The 20710-nt window shown below is 39.6% G+C and overlaps 1 protein-coding gene across 1 annotated transcript in view; it reads right to left on the minus strand.

The window, feature by feature from the left end:
* LOC114242199 (uncharacterized) overlaps nucleotides 1–20365 on the minus strand; it is a 128501-nt gene extending 108136 nt beyond the window's left edge. The window contains exon 1 of the mRNA XM_089730856.1: nucleotides 20159–20365. The gene's annotated coding sequence lies outside the window, so the exon portion shown is untranslated. The remainder of the gene's footprint in view (nucleotides 1–20158) is intronic.
* Between the last annotated feature and the right edge of the window lie 345 nt (nucleotides 20366–20710).

Raw genomic sequence — 20710 nt, forward strand, 5'->3', positions numbered from 1 at the left:
GAAAAATACTCACTCGGAGAGACTTCTATACCAATAACTACAGATTATCTGCTTCTGCATCATCCCCACGATTATTCCAAACTAAGCTTCTACTAGTTTTAATACTGATTAGATTCGGAAGCAGGATTTCAGAATTCGGATATTAAACACAAATCTGAGACATATTTCAAAAACTGAACTTTAATCCGTCGTCATATGACGATAAATTTGATCTCAATTGATTATACTTTCAAAATGACAATAAAAATCACGACAATAGATCGGATATTTCACTTATTTTCATGAAACATAAAAAACACATTCAATGATTATAATTATAGTAATATATATATTAATACGTGAAGCAAATCTTTGTATCCCTTTTTACGAAAATTGCGCGGACGGAGGAGTATGAAATTTTCTACATTTATAGAGAATATAGAGAAGAAGTGTACAACGCTAATATTTTTTTTAAATAATGCATAAAAGATACATTAAATCAATAAAGAAAACATTACACACACTACATACCATGTATTTGACGCACACACGCATGCATACTGTTTATTGTCAAACTTTTGTTCTTGACGTCTGTGGTCGAATTGAGAATAGATTAAATATTGTTTGTCTTTATAAATATTTTTTATAGAGTAGCCTTGGCGAAATTTGTGATTATAGAAGTAGAAAATACAATCATAATAGTGTACAAACTTACAATTCCAATTAATTAGTCGAATTTCGACTACTGCGGGACCTCTAGTTATTGATAGCTACATAACAATTGTCTGGATAACATTTGTTTTTAAAATCGATTTAACTGTGCAGACTACAGATCAGGCTAAAGAAGAATCAAGTTGAAGACGGTAAACTAAACACAAAATATCACGATTGAACTAAATAAAAGCGATTTTTGCAAGAATGAACCTTATAATTAAAATTGAATACTTCATTCCCTTCAAAGCTAAAATTTTCAAACGCTTAATCATACAATGAACATTCAAAACAAACGTTTAATATAAGCTATTGTACATAGCGCAGATATAATCGAAGCAAGAGGCAATACTTACAGTCCATAACTACCCATTGTTACAGACAAAAGAATTTAATTGCGTCACACAGAATCGAATTGTATCAATACGTAGGCAGGTGGAGGTAGGTGTCTTACGAATGCCGCGACCTTGGCATAGATAACGATGAGCGGTATTCATAATGATAATATATTCAATAAGGATGACGGTACATTTTTTATTTATATTTTTTATTTATTGATTAGATGGTTGGACGAGCTCACAGCTCACCTGGTGTTAAGTGGTTACCGGAGCCCATAGACGTCTACAACGTAAATACGCCACCCACCTTGAGATATAAGTTGTAAGGTCTCAGTATAGTTACAACGGCTGCCCCATCCTTCAAACTGAAACGCATTACTGCTTCACGGCAGACATAGGCAGGGTTTTTTTTTATTGCCTAGATGTGTGGACGAGCTCACAGCCCACCTGGTGTTAAGTGGTTACTGAAACCCCATAGACATCTACAACGTAAATGCGTCACACACCTTGAGATATATAAGTTCTAAGGTCTCACTATAGTTACAACGGCTGCCCCACCCTTCAAAACGAAACGCATTACTGCTTCACGGCAGAAATAGGCGGGGCGGTGGTACCTACCCGTGCTGACTCACAAGAGGTCCTACCACCAGTAATTACGCAAATTATAATTTTGCGGGTTTGATTTTTATTACACGATGTTATTCCTTCACCGTGGATGTCAATCGAGAGCAATTGTTAAGTACGTATTTCATTAGAAAAATTGGTACCCGCCTGCGGGATTCGAACACCGTTGCATCGCTATATACGAATGCACCGAACGTCTTATCCTTTAGGCCACGACGACTTCAAAGGTGGTGGTACCTACCACATAACGCCCTACCATAAGTTCGAAATCCTCTTTGGGTCGTTGAGCTAGCCGAATAACAATTAACCTTGTTGTGATCCAATAAGAACCAGTATTGTTTATACACCCATACAGAACAAAGGCATTGTGAATAAAATTAAAAAATTAAAACGTAATTTCGATAATAGCTAAAAGTCTAAAAGGAGTATATTATAAAAACAACAGACTCGTTAAATGAGGTAATTAACATTAAAATTAAAATATATGTTTATTTTTTGGGATCAAAAAATTGTTTGTATACACGTACACAGCTTCCTGAGAGGTTACATGTGGAATGATAAACACACGCGGGGTTAGTGACGCGTGAACAATGCACTTGGCGCGAATCCAGATTGTTTTCATTGTTTTAAACGATACGGGAAGTTGAGATTTGAGTATCGATTTTACAGAAGCAATAATCGGTTCTTCAAGGATTCGGGGAACAGAATTTGCAAAATAAACATTGTTTTGACTATTAATTTGTTAGGGTTGTGTGTGTGTGCAGTTTGTTTTTTAGAATATTTGTTTCGTTTGTGGTCCACATATTGGTGGTTGGTTCGCTAGCTACTTGTTCTTGTACAATTGCGAAAATTAATATTTCATCAAAGCATATACCTAGTCCAGCCATAAGTAATATAATGGAGGCGCTCGCACACGCCTTGAAATGTGAGGCTGAAGTCTCAATTGCATTTGGTATAACAGCTGTCCCACCTACCACACCGGAACGTATAACAATTTTGGGACAGAGGTAACCAAGATAATTACTAATATAAAACATAAAAAACCACAATTGTTTTGCTCAAAAACTTTGGTTGTATCTGCCCCAGTGATATATGAGCCTACGTTCGTTCGCATATCACACATGCATTATACACAAACCATGACATCATATCCAAGTTACCGTATTAAGAAATATTCCATTTACGGAGAACTTTATTCAAAAACCGTGCTGATTTCGTTGTGGTTTTTCGAAACATGTTTGGTATGTTTCGTCAATGTGATACGTAAGTATATGAGTTCCCATTCGGTCTAAATTTTTTTATGAATGAAGGATTACTGGTGGCTCTGCGGCCTTTTCTGTTTCACCAGGACAGGTGGGCGAGGAAAGGCTCAGCTAGGAGGGGTGGGATTTGCTAAAAGCTGCTCAAGCGCCTCCGAAGGAGACCTAACGGCTCAAGGGCAGCTGCTTCACGAATGCATTTACTACCGGATCGAAATCGCGACCCGCTGAGAAGATTCGACCAGAAACTCAGCGAGCTGATGTAGAGTTATGTATGATGTATGGACGGGCGGACAAAAAAAACTATGACTTTATTTCGGTAAAGTTTTTATCGTTGACTGTATTTATGAACAGTGTTTGTATTGAAGGCTTCGTTCGCGTAGCTGGATAAACGGGAACACGACGTTAAGTGGTTACAGGAGTCCATGGGCATTCAAACGTAAATACCCTACCTTACAAATCGTAACTTATGACTACTTTACGGCAGGAACATGAAAGAAGGCGGTTTCCACCCGTGTTGATTTACTACTATCAGTAAACGCCAGTTGGCGATTGTAGTACGCTGCCATAAATACTCACAGGAGGTCGCTGTCCCCGGTGAATTCATTAGTCGCATTTCGCGACGCCCACATCAAGAGATGGGATGGTCCTATTCTAGGTCGACATCTCGCATTTCGTCAACATTACCGCGCATATACAGCAAACAAATTCTTCCCTAATGTTATGAGCAGCACTAATCTAGTTTCAATGGTGCTAAGACCTCTTGTGGTTACTGCTGGTAGGACCTTTTGTGAGTCCGCACGGGTAGGTATTACCGCCCTGCCTATTTCTGCCGTGAAGCAATAATGCGTTTCGGTTTGAAGGGTGGGGCAGCCGTTGTAACTATACTGAGATCTTAGAACTTATATCTCAAGGTGGGTGGCGCATTTACGTTGTATATGTCTATGGGCTCCAGTAACCACTTAACACCAGGTGGGCTGTGAGCTCGTCCACCCCTCTAAGCAATAAAAAAAAACACTACAAAAATGCGCGTAAAGTGCTTAATGACGAATTATCGTGAGAAACTAGACCCAAATTAATTCACGAAAGTCATTACCTACGTGCGTTTTTTTATTTGCTTAATCTGTGACATTAACCTTCTTTTTTATTACTGCGGGCTAGTTGATTTGTTTTACGGGAGTCGCAACCTTGAATTTAGTGGTAAACAGTGTTAAAGATAAGCTAAGTTGCAGCGAACTTTATGTTATTTTTCAATGGTGGTTTTCGCCGTGTATATCACGAAATAAGATCGGCAAATCACAGATCTGTTAAGATTCCTCTTGTAATACTGGTTTTTAAGTTAATGCCACCAGAAATGCGCTCTGGTTGGCCAACGATAATTATACAAAGCCTCACTGAATTGGATAAGTGACGAACAAACAATAGAATAACTAAAAGTCACTCAGTTCACTCTGCACAAACGGGAGTAAGCCCTGTTTCAAATCAACTACATGATACAATAGACGAATTATTTCCAATATCATACATTTTTTTTAAACTTGAACTTGTATTAAATTATTCTTGAAAAAATACTTTTACATATGTAATTTAAGTGTCATTTCCTTTTTTACATTTAACACAATTGCTTGTTATATTATTGATATGAAATAGTTTAATACGGACTAATAATTTAGACAAGGAGTGAGTGATTCCGGTATGCAAAAACAGAGCTTTGACATAAAATTTATATGGCGGATAATTGACATTGCAGTGTCCTCTCCTTCTAACATGACAATTAAAATGCCCAAACTACGATTTTTTATTACAAAATTAGTACCATTCAACATGAACATTACTTTTTAATAAACATGAAATATAGTTTGTCCAGTTTCGAACCAGCGATCACGTGGTTCAGGTCCGCCACTCCTCAGCCACGAGACCGTCTCAAACCGGATTGGTTTACAGTCGGTCGTGAACAGCTAAGCCGGCGCAGTATAAATTGCATTATTTTAATTCGACAATACAGTTAGTTCGTGCAAATGATAATGGGACCTAAGTTTGTTTTGTGATTTTCGTGACCGGTACCCCTTATTGAATAATTTAATTCGGTTAAAACACAATGGCCATTGTGATTCGAAGATCCGTGCTATCTGTGCACATCTCCAAGATACTTATGAACTTATTTGGGTTTGGCTTGGTGGCGATATATAATTTACATGTAAAATTTTCGATTCAATATTCAAATTATCACGTAGTAAAGTAGCGAATACACATAATAAATAAATAAATTCAGCTGGGAACGACAAAGCCGCGTGGGTTTTTGAATTGGTATTCACAGCAAGAGCGTTGAGCATTTATTTGGTCAGGTCTTAGCATTATATACCTGTTTCTCCTTACTAAATCATAGTTAGATTACGTTCGCTTGTGACTAATTTACAAAAAATAAACCTGTATTGAATGAAAGTAACGAATGCTTAGTTTGAAGCGTGTTTCATGCTAATTTTAAATACAAATCTAAGCCAGCGATTATAATGTTTTATTTTTTTTATTTTTTATTGTTTAGGTTGGTAGATGAGCTCACGGCACACCTGGTGTTAAACGGTTACCGGAGCCCATAGACATCTACAACGTAAATGCCGCTACCTACTTTGAGATATGAGTTTTAAAGTCTCAGTATAGTTACAACGGCTGCCCCACCCTTCAAACCGGAACGCATTACTGCTTCACGGCAGAAATAAGCAAGGTGGTGCTACCTACCATGCGGATTGACAAGAGGTCCTACCACTAGTAATGTACAACATAATTGTGTGATGAAATTATTGGATGGTGGGAGTTTGATTGACTCGAAGGCGATTTATACGCTGTTATTAGGTTATTATTATATAGTGATAGATACATACATAGTTTTATATAAGTTTAAATGTAAATGTACATGATTTATGAATTCTGTTATGGTATTTTGTGAAACGTTGCGAATTGGTGCTGCAGGTGCCGGTAGGTATATTTCAAAAAGTTTGTAAAGGCCGACATGGATAAAAAACTGTCTTGGATCCAAAGAAATCATAATATTTATTAATCGAAAATCCGCAAATAAAATGTGGTCTTAAGAAACACGTTGACGCGTTACATTCGAAACATAACGGACGTGTTAAATGCCGAATGGTCCTTGAAGATATGAAGAAGAACATTCGTAATAACCACGAAATTTTGAAATGCTTTCATCTGTTTCATCTATTTTTACGAGCTTATAGTTTCAACCTCAGACGATGAATAGTAGACTTGTGATATTTACGAATACAATACTAAAGTCTATAATAATTTAAAAGAAAACATTTTCTTATTCGAAAATACACTCTGTTAGTTTTTCAAGCCGAAACGCTTTCATTTTGAAGAGGCTTATGCACGACCGGAAACAGGAACTTATTTTTCTTTTCAAGTGATTTTGAAATGCTGCGAAAAATGTGTTTTTTTTTTTTAATAAATTTAATAAATGTAGTATTTGACTAGTGATTGAAAATCGAACGTTGTCACTGATATTTGAAGGTTAAAATTTATCATTTGTTTTGAATTTACTTATTTTTCGAGCTATTTATTATTTGAAAAAAATATATAACTATATATAGAAACCAACTAAAGCTTGGGTAGCATTAAAGCTGTTTAATATAAATAAAAAAATCGGTTGATAAACGCAGGATAAAATGGCACTTTTCTGTTATGCCTTTGCCTATTTATAACCTTGAAGATAGAATTGAAGTGTATCTTTATGAAACGGTAAGTAATGCAACGGGATTGGGCGTGGCACAGGATGCTCCGAATACCATGCACCGCTATGAGAACTAACAAGTCCATTTTAATACAGCTAAAAATCCAAAAAAGGCTCTCTGCCATCTGGCAAGACCGTCCTTTTTTTTATAGCTTAGATGGGTGGACGAGCTCACAGCCCACTTGGTGTTAAGTGGTTACTCAAGCCCATAGACATCTTTTTTTCCTTTTATTGCTTAGATAGGTGAACGAGCTCACAGCCCACCTGGTGTTAAGTGGTTACTGGAGCCCATAGACATCTATGACGTAAATGCGCCATCCATCTTGAGATATAAGTTCTAAGGTCTCAGTACAGTTACAACGGCTGCTCCACCCTTTTTAGCCAAAACGCATTACTGTTTCACGGCAGAAATAGGCAGGGTGGTGCAGGGTGGTGGTACCTACCCGTGCGGACTCACAAAAGGTCCTACCACCAGTTAAAGAGCTTCTTCGGACACATCATGCGGTCTCCCAGATAATCCAGATATGAATCTGAGAAAGCAAACGCGCCGTGAGCAGAACACTATCCAGATGGTCAGATCTGGTTAAGAAGGCAGTTGGTGGTAGTTTATACCATGCGGTCCATGCCGCCCATGACCGAGCACTATGGAGGTAAGTCACATGTGGTCGCGATCCTCAGCAGTGAGGGAACGATGAAGAAGAGATCTAATGCAAAATTAAATCGAAGTTTTATTTCGATCGTGATTGAAGGTTTTTTTAAATAAATAACGGTTGTGTCATTTTTTCATTTGGCATATTTGATTCCAAACGGGTAGGTACGGTCGGCCTTTCCGGCTTAAAGGGTGTATCAACCAATACACAAAGCAAATGACCCTTTAACCTTATTCGTGTTTCAAATGAGGCACGGCATTGAAGTTCTGTGAAAATTCATTTAAAATTTCGTTTCATTAGACGACAAAACTCCTCAATTATGCGGAATTGTTGACAGCGCAATTATTTAAGAACATACGTTCAGTGACAGTTTGAAATGCTACTTGCTCTGAAATATTAACAGCATTGACATTAAAATGGGTGAGCCCGATTAAATATTTAACTCAATGCCATTACATGCATGCAATATGAAGCAATTAATACTCAAAATACAACAAATTTATTAATGAAACAAATTATTTTTCGCTTATTTCGAACGTACCACGGTCCCATGCTAGCATACTGAAAATCAGTGGACCGACCCCTCCATCATCCTCAGCATCATCATAGCGCTCAGTTATGGGAGGAAGAAAAAGAGATTTCTTCAGATACAAGATATTTCTTTTTATAATTGACAGTTAAAATGAAATAGAAGCGGTGTTGCGAGGGTGAGGAGACTGGGCCAGAAATGCTGAGAGAGGAAGTTCGGATGGATGAGAGAAGGAAACGCATTGATCGGTAGTACCTTTAACATCACGATTACACAATTTCGTCACCTACCCCAGACACCGGGCAGTTTTAGTGCTACGACTGATTGCCTTTCTGGTCGGCATGCTATCACCGGAATACCCCGCTGGGCTAGAATCTGTGAAGCTTGAGGAGTGCGACCTTCCACCGACCTTGTGGCCTTTCTACCACTTTAACATAAACTCACCTTATCTATTGTTATTAGCTACTGAAACCCTAGCCCCTCATTGTGACTAGTTTTTTTACTGCTTAGACAACGTAAACGCGCTATCCACCTAGAGACATAAGGTCTAAAGTCTCAATTCTATAGTATAATAGCCGTCTCAACTGTATCGCATTACTGCGTCGCAGTAGAGTTAAATAATATCCAGTAAAAATTTGAAACTTCGACACTTCGGTTGTTAGAAATGTCAAGTTTATGATACTATACCTTAAATCGTAACTGAATCGTGAACAACTGTATACAATGCGACCTGTGAGCGCATTGGTCTATAACTCACAAAAATCTTATAAATAAGCCACATATTACTAGATATGGTCCTACTAGTGGTAGGACCTCTTGTGAGTCCGCGCGGGTGGGTACCACCACCCTGCCTATTTCTGCCGTGAAGCAATAATGCGTTTCGGTTTGAAGGGTGGGGCAGCCGTTGTAACTATACTTGAGACCTTAGAACTTATATCTCAAGTTCGGTGGCGCATTTACGTTCTAGATGTCTATGGGCTCCAGCAACCACTTTACACCAGGTGGGCTGAGAGCTCGTCCACCCATCTAAGCAACAACAAAAAAAAAAGATATCTTTTAACTCTTAATACACAACTGTACTTCGCCTATTAGTTATTCAATTTGCTATTCAATAAATTCTATTCATCGATTAAACTCAAGTCGTGTTCGTAGCTTTACGATCATTGTAAATCTTAAAAAGAAATTGCGTATCGTAACTTTAAATTAGGTAATAATGAACGTCCGGATTGATCTTATTGAATTTAATTACGAGTTACGCAAATTTGGAATTTCACCTCAAACCGCGTAGTCGAACAGGTTTGTGCCGCATTCTTGATCGTTTCCGCAGTAAAACTTACTTATCTGTACAGTTATTAGGGTTCGATTTTGTGATAAGAAAAAAAAAAGAAAATATTTGAGAAAAAACAAAAATAAAGCCCGCTGAGTTTGTTTCGCCGGTTCTTCTCAGGACTGTGGCTTTTTTTGGAACCGGTGGTAGAGTTAACACTGTTATTTATATTTTGACATTCAACAAGTGTGTTATACTGACATCTAAGTTGAAATAAATGATTTTGAAATTTGAATTTTGAAATTTGATAAAGAACGGCGGCATATTTTCGCCTCGTTTTCTTTTTCGATTGGAATCAGTCGAAGTTGTTAAAGACTTTAGATAATGGCTCTCGGTGTTCCTCTTGTGTCGTGTGTGTGAATTGGTTAGCCGCGTCGCAGCTGGTACTAGCACGATGTGAGTCCGTACGGGTAGGTACTACCCCTCTGCCTATTTCTGCCGTGAAGCAATAACGCGTTTCGAAGTGCGGGGCAGCCGTTGTACTGTAAAAACTGAAACCTAAGAACTCATGTCTCGAGTTGGGTGGCGGCATTTACGTCGTAGATGTCTATTGGCCCCGGTAACTACTTAACACCATGTGGGGCGTGAGCGCGTCCATATACCGTATAGCATATAGCAATTAAAAAAAATCGAAAATTCTGAGGGAACCATCTGTTTTTATCTTACACTGACTTTATACTGATTATTCATCTTTAAGCTAAATAAAGAAACGTAGGTAAATATGTACTCGCAAAATAGCCTTCATGGATGTGAAAATGCCCTGATACTTTTCTTCTGCCATAGGTAAGTTTTAAGACACTTTGGTATAGTTATCTTTCGGTTGTCGTGACGCTAACTACCCTCTTTTTCCTTTTATAACATGATTTCTGGGCTTTTACCTTTCGTTTAACGCAAAAAGAACCAACATTATCTTGAGCGGTTTGTTTCACTTCGACGCTTGAAAGGCAAACATGACTAAGCGACAATAACTGCTTTGTACACAAATGATAGGCAATAACCATATTCGATGCGCAAAAAAAAACATATTTCTAGGTCTATTAAAATCATTTCAATACTACAGCTACTAGCTAGATTCGTTAAAATAAATTTTGTTTTCAGGTATTTCAACTTTAAATTAGTCTACTGTAAAGTTCACGCATTGTCGCTTAGTCACGTTTGCCTTTCAAGCGTCGACTTTTTTTCATATTCACGATAAAAAGATTCAAGTGCTACATAAGCTATAGCCGTCTTCTCTGTAAAATGTAGCGTGCTTTTTATATCAATAGCTTCGAAACCATACGCAGAATTAACTTACTCTTTAGCGAGTATTTGGCTTATGTCATAATTTTATAAATACACTAGCTGACCCGGCAAACATTGTTTTGCCATATATAAGATTTCTAGGGAATTTCTAGTGTAGAAAAAAAAACTTATTGTAAGTGTGTAAGGATGTGGTAAATGAGTGAAAGAGGTATGTAGTGCTGTGAACGATGAGGGAATATATAATAAAAATTACAAAACCTCATTCAACCAAATAATACCTCATTATAATAAAAAAGGAGTCGGAGGATGGAGTCGCTCGCATCCGCAGGAAATACCTTCAATACCCTGCACGTGTCCTCCGGGTGGTGCAAAACGAGCTTGACAACGCCGAGTTTCGGGCGGCGGATTCTGATAACCCGACCCCCAAACTGGGGAAACTCACTTTGGAGAGGCTACAGGGGCCTAGAAGAACTAAAAATCTTCAAAAAAACCTGGCGTAGAAGGCAAGGGGAAACCACTACGACTATCTCCCTAGAGAATGTCCCGACCTTAAATGATGAGTACAGTAAATGAATATGCGAGGTCGGATGATCCGACTGACAATCGGCGCTCGGTGATACCCGGGTCATCGCGTGTGAAATTGGCTACCGAAGGCACCGTACGGGCTCGGCATCAGGCCCGGACGACTGCAAATGCTACTGATGACCATAAGAGAAAGCTTCCGACCCGACATCCACACCGAATTGGAGCATGGAATGTAAGAGGTCTAGTACAGGAGGGAAAACTGGAAATCGTCGAAAAGGAGATGATCACTCGTCGGTTGACTATACTTGGACTGTCAGAAACACATGTCAAGGGCTCAGGACACTTCACAATGGCGGAAGGAAATACATTCTACTTCTCAGGTCACGAAAGTAAAAGCCAGAACGGGGTGGCCATCATAGTTTCACAGACGTTTAAATATGCGGTCCTTGGATACAACGCTATCAGTGATCGTATTATGACTATTAAACTTAGAGGAAATCCGCTACCTATAAATATTGTCCAAGTATATGCACCAACGGCTCAGTCTTCAGAAGAAGAAATCGACAGTTTTTATGGAACACTGGAAGACTGCATTAATGCTTTACCACGCCGTGAAATGCTTTTCGTGCAGGGTGACTGGAATGCGAAAATTGGCGACACTAGCAGAGACGATCATCTGCGGAAAACTGTGGGGCACTATGGACTCGGAACGCGTAACGATAGAGGTGAACGATTCCTGGAGTTCTGCGTCGGAAACAGCCTCGCAATCACCAACACATTTTTTCAGCATCACAAACGCCGACTATACACATGGAAATCGCCAGGTGACCGGTACCGGAATCAAATAGATTTTATAACTGTTGACCAAAGATGGAGATCGAGCATAATTAACACCAAGACCCTACCCGGTGCAGACTGCGGTAGCGACCATCAACTACTGATGGCGGAGGTGCGCGTCCGTCTTAAATCACCTAGACAGCCACCAAAAAAGCCATTAAGACTTTCAAGCGGGGAGATAGAATACTTCCAGCATATAACAGAGTCCACTCTAGGGACAGAAGACGTAGCGGAGCACACAACTGAACAGCAGTGGCTGGTCTTTAAAAGACATATCAGCGAAGCTGTTGAATGTATCAAACAGCGACGGAAACCACAAGGTAAAAAGAGAGGCTGGATCAGTGAGGATACTTGGACCATCATTGATGAAAGAAGGAAACTCAGAGCAAATGGTCTTACAACACCCGCCGAAAAGGCAACGTACAGAAGTTTGTGCAAAGACATCCAAAGACTTTGTAGGAAGGACAAAAACTGCTTCTTCACGAGTATTTGTGCAGAAGTATAACAACACGCGCAAAAATATCAAACAGCGGATCTTTTTAAAAAAGTAAGACTATTAACACGACAGTTTAACGCTCAGTCGTGGGCAATTGAGAATACAGATGGGGAAATCATCACGGAGATCGATAAAGTTGCAGAGAGATGGAGTGAATATTGCGCTGATTTGTATCATCTTGAGCACGTTATGGATGGTTCTGATCCTCTGGAAGGATGCAATATACACAACATGGAGCTGGAGCCGGATATTCTATACACAGAAGTAACTGCCGCTATTGGAAAATTGAAACCAAATAAGGCAGTCGGCATCGATAATATTACCGCCGAAGTTTTGAAGGGTCTCGGAGAGAAGGGAGTTGCGAAACTTGTAGACTTATGCAACTCAATATGGCGAAGCTGTGAATGGCCGAAGGATTGGACTCACTCTGCGATACTGCCATTACACAAAAAAGGCACTACCAGGAGGTGTGACAACTATAGAACGATTGCCCTGATATCACACACTAGCAAAGTACTGCTGCATGTCATTAACTCAAGGCTTAGACACTTCCTAGACTGGCAAATTCCACAAGAACAAGCAGGATTTGTTAAGGGAAAGGGTACTCGCGAACAGATACTCAACGTAAGGCTTATCATAGAAAAGTGCTATGAGTATAACATCCCGGCCGTTCTATGCTTCGTCGACTACCAAAAAGCCTTTGACTGCGTTAGTTGGAAGCATTTATGGTACGTGCTTAAGGACATGGGCGTTCCCATGCATCTGATTCAGCTGATGAGAGCCCTGTACCTGTCGGGACGGGGATCGGTACGGATCGGCCCAGAACAATCAAGAGAGTTCCGATTTGAGAAAGGAGTGCGCCAGGGTTGCATCGTCTCGCCCATACTTTTTAACATCTATGGCGAATACATAATGCGCAAAACCCTAGAGGAGTGGGATGGTGGCGTCACAGTTGGGGGCGTAAAGATCTCGAACTTACGATACGCTGATGATACCACATTAGTGGCGTCATCAGAAGAGGAAATGGAGGAGCTGCTGCGACGTCTGGTTATAGTTAGCGAGGAAATGGGACTAAAGATCAACCAGTCCAAAACAAAGATCATGATCGTGGATAAATACGGCACCCTTAACGAGAATAATATTCTTGGCCAATACGACATCGTCAAGACTTTCGTGTACCTCGGCTCGATTATTTCCAATAGAGGTGGATCGGAAACCGAAATAAGGCGACGCATCGGAATGGCCAAATCCGCTATGAGCCAGCTAAACAAAATATGGAGAGATCGAAACATACTCAAGAAAACGAAAGTGCAAATTGTTGAGACGCTCGTTTTCTTAATCTTTTTGTATGGGGCTGAGACCTGGATCTTGAAAGAGTCTGACAGGCGACGCATAGACGCGTTTGAGATGTGGTGCTGGCGGCGCATGTTGCGCATCCCTTGGACGGCTTTCCGGACGAACGCTTCCATCCTCAACCAGCTAAAAGTTGACCAGAGGCTATCCACCAAATGTCTATATAGAGTGCTCCAATACTTTGGTCATATAGCAAGAAAACCCTCTGACAACCTGGAGAGACTCATAGTGACGGGTAAAGTGGATGGAAGACGATCCAGAGGTCGTAGCCGAAAAAGATGGAGTGACCAAGTGTCTGAGTGTCTGGACATGAGACTGAGCCACGCACTTCACTGTGCCACAGACCGACATAAGTGGCTACAAATTACAAAAAAAGGTCACAGGCGGGCGCATCACGATGCTCAGCAATGAGCGATCGACTGAAGGAGGAGGAGGGATAATAAAAAAAAAAGTCCAAATAAAAAAAAATATGTTAGGGGTGGACAACCCTAATCACTTAGGGGTATGAAAAATAGATAGTAGCCGATTCTCAGGCTTACTAAATATGCATAAAAAATTTCATGAGAATCGGTCAAGCGGTTTCGGAGGAGTATGGGAACGAACATTGTGACACGAGAATTTTATATATTAGATTTTTTTTTAAACCCGAACGCCCACTATTTAAACAAGCAAACTCATCCGACACGCGCAAGCTCCGGAAGCCGTACTGGAATGCCTTAATGATCTGAAAATAATGTTTTCGTGTAAACACGCAAAGTTTATGTTTCAATAACATATATATGTGACTAACACTCATTGTTTATGATATGCAAATAAAATACTGACGCACCGTTTTCATTGTAAGCTAGCTATTCATAGTACGTCTGTGTTTAATTACTCTGAAGTTTCTGTTTCAGTCGAAACGTCTAGAATAGCATTCGACGGTGATTTATGTTCTATCTCCGACTTGACTCTCTATTATTATACAACAAAGTTCACCCTTGTATATCTTGAGTTGCTTATCGTAATAAGACAGGATCTGTTGCAGGATCTTAATAATTCAAGTCTGCATTTTTTCCCTACCTAGCCCAGAGGGCTATTCTAGCTACGACCCGATGATAGATGAGCTCACGGGCTCAACTTGAGAGAATTTGCTAACACTGCTCTAGCCACATCACCGGATCGGAATTACGACCAATTGAGAAGATCCGGTGAGAAACCAGTAAGCTGTGTCTATGGGTTGGTTCGCTCGTCGAACTCTTCGTCGTAATCGACGAGTTCAACGAGGACAGTGACCGGTGCCTGAGAGGCCTAAAATCACCGAGAGTGAATCCGGGGGATCCGACAAGACATGTTGCGACGGCGGCTTTGCGTTGCCCCGTCGCTTGGGTTGGATAGGAGTCTGCATCCTAGACGTAGCACAGAGCTCGCTCTTCTCTCTCTGTCCTCTGCAAGCGATCTGTTAGATAAGCTAGCTTCTATTTTTTTTTGGGCTGGGGGCCGAGCCTCCTACGTGGTCCCCGTGTCTAGGGGGCGCGCGGGGTATGTGGGACTGATCCGCGACTGCGAGATCGCGGGCCCAAGGATGTTTTCAGGGCCCTACCCACTAAATGACTCCCCTGCACTCATCGCCCAAGCGTCCGATCCCCTCCGAGGTCAGAACCCGGATGAGGTAAGGGGGTTACCGCGATCAACACTACAACCAGACGGTGCAGCTCACCCCAAGGACGCCTGGCTAACGGAGCCTTCGAGACGAATCGAAGGCTCTGAAACGTCAGCCGTCTCGGTTAGATAAGCTAGCTTCTCTAGCCTCATTTTTTAATTGTATATTTTATATTAATTTTAATTAGACAACGTGTTAATCTGATATATTAACATTTTTGTGATTAATCAAAGACGAATTTCGTTTCATAAGATTCTCAATTAGTGCATTTTTTTTTTTAATAATAAATTTCGCATCTATTTAACGAAAATTAATTTAGGCGAATTTTTGTTTTGTAACGAGATAAACGTGTAAAAATACGCAACGACTATCCGTAAATAGGTTCTGAAAGAAAACCGATACTATGATGTGTCTTTTGTAAGCCATTTTTGCCACGAAACCGTTCTGCATTCAGGTTTGAAGAGTGGCACTGCTATTGGACATCTTGTCTTAAAGTGAGTGGCAGCAGAGGTGATGTCTATCTTTTAACTAAGCGGTACTGGTTTGCCCTTCTAGAGTAATAATAATGGGGTGCATCGCAAAATAAGCTTCAAACTAGAAGTGAGAGAGTTCAAATTCATATTGATCTAATCTTCCGCCGCGCCGTTATAAATTGCAGCGGACGTGCGTTTGCACTTTCAATTAAAAGTTCCGTACCTGTGGTGTTTATAGATATCAAATCATCAACTTTAAAAAAAAGTTTTGTCCGTATTAATGTCATTCATTATGATTTTCCGGATTGGCTAATGAATCCCTTATGACAGCGCCAAGCGAGTCCCTTTTGGGCCGATGGGCTTGATCCCAAACTAGGTGACACATCAATATAATAATATATTATCAGTATTTTTTGGTTTAGTATATGGGAGTTCAGACTACGGCTTAGACAGCTGTTCAGTGTCGGGGCCAGATAATACTGGTTTACGCTGAACCGCGCGGTTGCCGGAATAGCAGCCTTCGCCCTATACGTCTTTTCTTTAAAATAAATATATATCTAAAATAGTCGTAGAATCGGAACTTATCGAAATACTAAAACAAATTCAAAAGCTCTCGAACACTCCCGACGCAATTCCAATGAATTTATAATACTTCGGTGGCTGATCAAAAACACTGTGCCCGAAAAAAACATAACGTCAAAAAACTAAAATAAAAGAAGCCTTAAACGAAGCAATCCGCACGATGGTTACCGTTGCACAGTAATCACCGTTCCGGGTCGTTGGTCGTCCGGAAACGGTCACCGTCCGACGTCACCACCTGTCGAACATTGTATCCCATAATGTTGGCCAGCTGGTGTCGATAACGCTTGTACTAATAACGCTCCGATAAACTTTGGGTCGATTGAACAAAAAAAATAGCAGGCGATTTATAAAGTGCCAGGGTAGATGCTATTTTTAACGTAACACAAAATAAACATAAATAATTTTACACGAAGAACAATAAAAAGATATATCCTCCTACGGCAGTTTTCAATTTCACTCGGTCAGAATTTACACAGTTGAATGAGATATTGATAATTTAATTCAATTTAATTTTAAATTGATAATATAACATTTATTTACGCATAAGCGTTTTTACGATAATCTATCTATCTATTTATATAAAAATGAATTGCTGTTCGTTAGTCTCGCTAAAACTCGAGAACGGCTGGACCGATTTGACTAATTTTGGTCTTGAATTATTTGTGGAAGTCCAGAGAATGTTTAAAAGGTAAATAAATATAAAAATGCTCGGAATTAAATAAAAATAACTATTTTGTTTTTCCTTTAATGTGTCCCCCGTCGGACGGATTCGTTTTGTTTGTTTTATGTTTATTTTATACAAAAGTTTAGGTCTTTTATTTGGCGATTGAGGCACTACGAAGTCTGCCGGGTCAGCTAGTTTAGTTTAAAAAACAATAATTAAAGTGATAATAGTTTTGATGTAAGCTATGATATTAATCCAATTATACAGGAAGAATGATATTTGATTGAGTTCAGTTGCAGCGTGTGTATTACCGTTATTTGTGGAAGAAATTAGGGAGGAAAGTAATGTGGAAGCTAAGGGCTGTCGTCGCATGGGCTGGTTGCATAACCGAATCCTATGATTAATACGCGAACTCTATATCGTGTCTGTTTCTCGGCACAAGTAAAAAACTTCAGAGGTGTCAAGGGACACCCGGATGGAACGAAGTTCCTTTCGATTAATTAGTGAAGGAATTGTAATTTTTTTTAAGTTATAATAATAAATTACGGCATTATGAAGAAGAAAAAAACAATACTATGAACTAAATTACTATTGTTGAAACGCTATCTCGAGAAACTGTACTCATTACGCGGACCAATCGGATACGAGCAATGTCACGCGATAAGCGCCTACACGTTGATTGGTCAGAATGACGGATCTAAAAAGTGTCGTGACAACTTTTCGTAAGAATTTTTTCCGTCTAGCCCCCTGTCACAACGCGCGATAAGGAACTTCGTTCCAATAATTCACAAATAAACTCGAACTATGTAACGTTTAGTTTCTTATGATCATCATCAAATAAATTTTCAACAAAACGTTTCCTTTGTTAGGCACATCGGGTCCGTGACCTAGATTTTTAATTAGTGTTTATTTATGATCAAAGTGTATTAACGGGCAGTTACACGGCCCGCATGTTTTAAACGGAGTATTTTGAAACAATTTAACCGTTCAAGATTAAATTCTCAACGTCAATCCCGATTCGCTTTAGCCGGATCGAACCGAGCATTGTTACTGATCTCATAACAGACTACAAAATTGCATAATGCACATGCAGGTTTTAATCGCGAGAGTTTTTTTTTAATTTTTTTTTATTGCTCACATGGGTGGACGAGCTCACAGCCCACCTGGTGCTAAGTGGTTACTAAAGCCCATAGACATCTGCAACGTAAATGCGCCACCCACCTTGAGATATAATTTCTAAGGTCTCAAGTATAGTTACAACGGCTGCCCCACCCTTCAAACCGAAACGCGTTACTGCTTCACGGCAGAAATAGGCGGGGTGGTGGTACCTACCCGTGCGGACTCACAAGAGGTCCTACCACCAGTAAAGCCAGTTACGCGGCCTTCGATCGATTCATACACTCGGCCGAGCTTGCGGAGCTTCTACTCTTAAGCTGTCACTGTAGCCCGTGGACAGCAAATTCTGAAAGGAAATGTTTCACTATTGCTTTGCGCTTGAAATAGGAAAAGCGGTACTAATGATACAACGTATGCGTAATTCGTTCGTGTATTGTAAAAATTCGCAATTTAAAATTTGTTATTATCTAAATGTATTGTGTTCCTAAGTATTTTTATTGTTTACAGTCTATTAAAAAAATCTTGCTCTTTTTACCCTTATCCTACGTTATTTGGAGTCGACTGAGGATGTCCTATTATCGTGATTGTTTAAAAGAACATAGTCATGTAATTTTCGTTGAAAACCTGGGATAGATAGGATAGTGCGACTATTTAAAATTAAATTATCAAATACATATTATCAAATTATTAGACGCATCGCACGAAACGACTATGCGATTAACTTTAAGCTACACGAGGAAAAGCTAATTTGTCTTGGATGCCGACATAAAAATTGATCAGAAGGCGATACGAGGCGTAGGAATTTGATTTACGACGAAAGCTGCAATGGCGCTTAGCCAAAAGCTGAGACGACAATATTATGCATTATAGACCATTTACAAGTATAGAATGAAACAGGCAAAAATTACGTTAGTAATGACATAATACACTTATTTTCTTTAAAAAGGTAGGATTACTGTTTCCCAAAGGCCTTTCCAGTTTCGCTAGAACAGGTCGGCGAGCAAATGCTCACCCAGGAGGGATGGGATTTGCTAACAGCGCTCGAGCGCCTCCAAAGGAGACCTAACAACTCAAGAGCAGCTGCTTCGCGGATGAATCTAGTACCGGATCGGAATCGCGTCCCGCTGAGAATATCCGACGAGAAATTCAGTGGGCTGATGTATTACATTGGTTACATGGGTTACATTGCATGTGGAACTTTTACGGTACGGTTACTTGGCACTCTAAGCCGGCTCCTAATATCAGAGCTAAAGGCATCTAGTGCTAAGGTTAATAGATCTGAGGGATCCGTAAGGACGTGTCTAGGGCGTGAACGGTGACTGGCTCCTGCCTGAACAGGAATCGAAGAGTAGTCAGCGGCAGCAACGATAATACACATCTCACAAGCCGCTACTATGTTCTCATCGTCCATCAAACATACTTTTTTAGCAAATTGATATCCATAATTGCCATCCACGCCTACGATTCCATTGTTCCAACATTGCTCTCAAGCTTAAAATTATAATTATAAGACCAATGAAAATATAATCTGGAAAGATATTATTTCACCTAAAGAAAATGTTGAAGAGATAAAGAAAAAAGAAAGGTTGTGTAATAATGTCGTGAAAATTCTTCCCGAAAGCTTGTAGTAAGACGATCGTCTGATGTTTTAGAATATACGTAGTAAACAATGGTTGGTAAGGCATTACGATATTGTAATTAAGATAATGCTTTTAAAGCTTTTAAGATGACTGCTTAAATCACTTATTATTATTATTATTATCCGCCTTGGCTGTACCTGGGATTGCTGGTGCCTTATGGGCACGTAAGGACAGTGTTATCTACCATATTATGTGAAATAACATTTGCTGTCATCTAGAGATATAGTCAGGTCAGTATTGTATTAAACTTAGATTTATCCAATTCAATTAATTTGCAAAACAATTTTATCGACATTCCGGTTTAAGTTCTGTGGATTAAATACTTAAATTCAAATCTTAAGATTAGTGTATATAAGTTTAAATTTAATAAAACGTAAAAAAATACACGAAAGATTAAGGAAATTTATGCAAAAACAAAACATCTCTCACCTCAAATTGATCCTCTTATTTTGACAGCTGGAACATTGAAGACCACGAAAACTAAGTCACTATTAAACCATTTAGTAATCAACTGAACAATTTAACGTACTAGCACTGCACTTATACAATAATTACTGTATATTTCGTTTATTTATATATTACGTCGATGTTATTTCGCGCCAATGGCGACGTGCGCGCGCGCTCTCATTCGTAGACTACTGAAGCGCGCGCCCGCCATTTTCTCCACGCGAATGGAGGGGATGAACGTGCAGGAAATAAAGAATGAAAAATAAGGCTTTTGTTTTGTTTTCAATGCGGAAATGATAATCATTATTTGCGTTTCATAAACACAGTCTGGTCACAAATATGGTTACAAAAAAAAAAGTATGGTGTTATCGTCGAATTCGAAACTATATTCGCACGCGATTTTTTGGTGTGGTTTCGTTTTCACGACTTTTTTTATGAATACACTTGTGATATTCAAATTGGGCGGGGCGATAAACAGGACGAAATGGCTGTGGTAACATACACAAAATAAACAAGGTGCCAAAAGTAATATAT

This window comes from Bombyx mandarina, chromosome 11 (assembly GCF_030267445.1).
Source record: "Bombyx mandarina strain Sakado chromosome 11, ASM3026744v2".
Taxonomy (NCBI): Eukaryota; Metazoa; Arthropoda; class Insecta; order Lepidoptera; family Bombycidae; genus Bombyx; species Bombyx mandarina.